The sequence below is a fragment of the Penaeus chinensis genome, chromosome 1, assembly GCF_019202785.1.
Source record: "Penaeus chinensis breed Huanghai No. 1 chromosome 1, ASM1920278v2, whole genome shotgun sequence".
NCBI classification, from domain to species: Eukaryota; Metazoa; Arthropoda; class Malacostraca; order Decapoda; family Penaeidae; genus Penaeus; species Penaeus chinensis.
In genome coordinates, this window is record NC_061819.1 from 18,283,020 (window position 1) to 18,286,776 (window position 3,757).

Sequence of the window (3,757 nt, forward strand, 5' to 3'; positions counted from 1 at the left end):
TTTCCTTCTTCCATCTTTCACCTACTCCCTCCCTCATTTTTCCTTCTTCCTTCTTTCACCTATCCCCCTCCTTCTTCCTTCTTCCTCCTTTCACCTACTCCCTCCCTCCTTTTTCCTTCTTCCTCCTTTCACCTACTCCCTCCCTCCTTTTTTCCTTCTTCCTCCTTTCACCTACTCCCTCCCTCCTTTTTCCTTCTTCCTCCTTTCACCTACTCCCTCCCTCCTTTTTCCTTCTTCCTCCTTTCAACCTACTCCCTCCCTCCTTTTTCCTTCTTCCTCCTTTCACCTACTCCCTCCCTCCTTTCTTCCTTCTTCCTCCTTTCACCTACTCCCCTCCCTCCTTTTTCCTTCTTCCTCCTTTCACCTACTCCCTCCCTCCTTTTTCCTGCTTCCTCCTTTCACCTACTCCCTCCCTCCTTTTTCCTTCTTCCTTCTTTCACCTACTCCCTCCCTCCTTTTTCCTTCTTCCTTCTTTCACCTACTCCCTCCCTCCTTCTTCCTTCTTCCTCCTTTCACCTACTCCGTTCCTCCTTTTTCCTTCTTCCTCCTTTCACCTACTCCCTCCCTCCTTTTTCCTTCTTCCTCCTTTCACCTACTCCCTCCCTCCTTTTTCCTTCTTCCTCCTTTCACCTACTCCCTCCCTCCTTTTTCCTTCTTCCTCCTTTCACCTACTCCCTCCCTCCTTTTTCCTTCTTCCTCCTTCCACCTACTCTCTCCCTCCTTTTTCCTTCTTCCTCCTTTCACCTACTCCCTCCCTCCTTTTTCCTTCTTCCTCCTTTCACCTACTCCCTCCCTCCTTTTTCCTTCTTCCTCCTTTCACCTACTCCCTCCCTCCTTTTTCCTTCTTCCTCCTTTCACCTACTCCCTCCCTCCTTTTTCCTTCTTCCTTCTTTCACCTACTCCCTCCCTCCTTTTTCCTTCTTCCTTCTTTCACCTACTCCCTCCCTCCTTCTTCCTTCTTCCTCCTTTCACCTACTCCCTCCCTCCTTTTTCCTTCTTCCTCCTTTCACCTACTCCCTCCCTCCTTCTTCCTTCTTCCTCCTTTCACCTACTCCCTCCCTCCTTTTTCCTTCTTCCTCCTTTCACCTACTCCCTCTTTTTCCTTCTTCCTCCTTTCACCTACTCCCTCCCTCCTTCTTCCTTCTTCCTCCTTTCACCTACTCCGTTCCTCCTTTTTCCTTCTTCCTCCTTTCACCTACTCCCTCCTTCCTTCTTCCTTCTTCCTCCTTTCACCTACTCCCTCCTTCCTTCTTCCTTCTTCCTCCTTTCACCAACTCCGTCCCTCCTTTTTCCTTCTTCCTCCTTTCACCTACTCCCTCCCTCCTTTTTCCTTCTTCCTCCTTTCACCAACTCCCTCCTTCCTTCTTCCTTCTTCCTCCTTTCACCTACTCCCTCCCTCCTTTTTCCTTCTTCCTCCTTTCACCTACTCCCTCCCTCCTTTTTCCTTCTTCCTTCTTTCACCTACTCCCTCCCTCCTTTTTCCTTCTTCCTTCTTTCACCTACTCCCTCCCTCCTTCTTCCTTCTTCCTCCTTTCACCTACTCCCTCCCTCCTTTTTCCTTCTTCCTCCTTTCACCTACTCCCTCCCTCCTTCTTCCTTCTTCCTCCTTTCACCTACTCCCTCCCTCCTTCTTCCTTCTTCCTCCTTTCACCTACTCCGTTCCTCCTTTTTCCTTCTTCCTCCTTTCACCTACTCCCTCCTTCCTTCTTCCTTCTTCCTCCTTTCACCTACTCCCTCCTTCCTTCTTCCTTCTTCCTCCTTTCACCAACTCCGTCCCTCCTTTTTCCTTCTTCCTCCTTTCACCTACTCCCTCCCTCCTTTTTCCTTCTTCCTCCTTTCACCAACTCCCTCCTTCCTTCTTCCTTCTTCCTCCTTTCACCAACTCCGTCCCTCCTTTTTCCTTCTTCCTCCTTTCACCTACTCCCTCCCTCCTTTTTCCTTCTTCCTCCTTTCACCAACTCCCTCCTTCCTTCTTCCTTCTTCCTCCTTTCACCTACTCCTTTGCCTTCATTCTTGCTCTTTCACTCTTCCCGCCATCGTTTTTTTTCCCTCCCCCACTGCCTTCCCTTCTTTCTCCTTGTCTCTCCCACCCTTTCCTTCTGTCTGTTTTAATTTCCCCCCCGCAGTGTTCATTGTTTCTTTAAATATGTCTCACTCTCTCTCTCTCTCTCTCTCTCTCTCTCTCTCTCTCTCTCTCTCTCTCTCTCTCTCTCTCTCTCTCTCTCTCTCTCTCTCTCTCTCCCTCTCTCTCTCTCCCTCCCCTCTCTCTCTCTCTCTCTCTCTCTCTCTCTCTCTCTCTCTCTCTCTCTCTCTCTCTCTTTCTCCCTCTCTCTCTCCCTCTCTCTCTCCCTCTCTCTCACTCACTCTCCCTCTCCCTCTCTCTCTCTCTCTCTCTCTCTCTCTCTCTCTCTCTCTCTCTCTCTCTCTCTCTCTCTCTCTCTCTCTCTCTCTCTCTCTCACTCACTCGCTCTGTCTCTCTCTCCCTCTCTCTCACTTACTCGCTGTCTCTTTCTCTCTCTCTCTCTCTCTCTCTCTCTCTCTCTCTCTCTCTCTCTCTCTCTCTCTCTCTCTCTCTCTCTCTCTCTCTCTCTTCTATCTATCTCATCTATCGCTCTTTCTTTCTTTCATTTAACTTTGATTCCCCCCCCCCCCATTTTGCCCAATGCCAAAAGGAAGGCAAAGAAAATCAATCCAAAATAAAACGGCAACAGTAATGGAACAAAGATAACAATGAAAAAAAAAAAAAAGCAGAATCAAGATAATAATTATAAGTAATAAAATTAATGGTAGTAATAAGACAATAACAATGGTAGTAATAAGACAAACAAACGAAAAGAAATGAATAAATTTAACAGTTAAATATACATCCCCACATAAACACGTTCTCCTCACCGTCGCCTTCCCCCGTGTCGTTTTTTCTCCCTTCGAAGCCTGGGTGCCGAGTGAATGTACCCTGGAAAGAGAAACGAAAAAAAACGATATTAATAATGGCGATAGTGACAAAATGGGTAATGATAATGATGGTGATGATAAAATTATTCTACTAGTTATTAACTTGACAGCTAATAACAAGAGCAATAATGTTAATGATAGCAATGATAGTAGCACTAATGATAACATAAATTATTAGTAAAATAGTAAGAACGATAATCAGTAGTTTTACTATACTCATTATAATGAACATTAACGACATTTAAAAAAACAAACAATAACGATAATGATGGCGATGTTCCTTAACTACGTGGAATTTCCCGTAATTTTTTTTTCTCTCCCCGACATCGTCCGCTAACGAGCATTTTTTTTTTCAATCAACTCCAATGTCGACAAACCCTAGATAACAATGGCGGAATTCCTCCACCCCAAAAAAAAAGAGAAAAAGAAAAAGAAAGAAGTGATATATGCCTAACCCTCTTCCTCCTCCCAGATCTTCGAAGGAAACCATAATTTTGAAGAAGTTATTATGAACGACGATTTCAATGACACGGCGCGAGAGGGCATTGGCTGCTCGGTCCTTCGCGGGGGATTTGATGTGGCTTTCCATTTTTTTCCCCCCCTTTTGGAACAGATAATAAATTTTCAAATATCTATTCATCTACCATGAACACCAATATGAATTTATATGTTTTATTCAGTCTAAAATCACCGATATGATCTGAAAGAAAAAAAGACGAGAGCGAAGAGCGGCCGCCATGTTTGTGACGTCATCTCTTGGCACGCATTTTTTTCAGCGGCGAAAAGTTACTTCGTTTATCGTGAT

General features: G+C 45.4%; 1 protein-coding gene across 1 annotated transcript in view; it reads right to left on the reverse strand.

The window, feature by feature from the left end:
- The window catches only part of LOC125046597 (leucine-rich repeat neuronal protein 3-like), a 79,675-nt gene extending 76,745 nt beyond the window's left edge, over positions 1–2,930 (reverse strand). Inside the window, exon 1 of the mRNA XM_047644449.1 lies at positions 2,893–2,930. The gene's annotated coding sequence lies outside the window, so the exon portion shown is untranslated. The remainder of the gene's footprint in view (positions 1–2,892) is intronic.
- Positions 2,931–3,757: the final 827 nt, after the last annotated feature.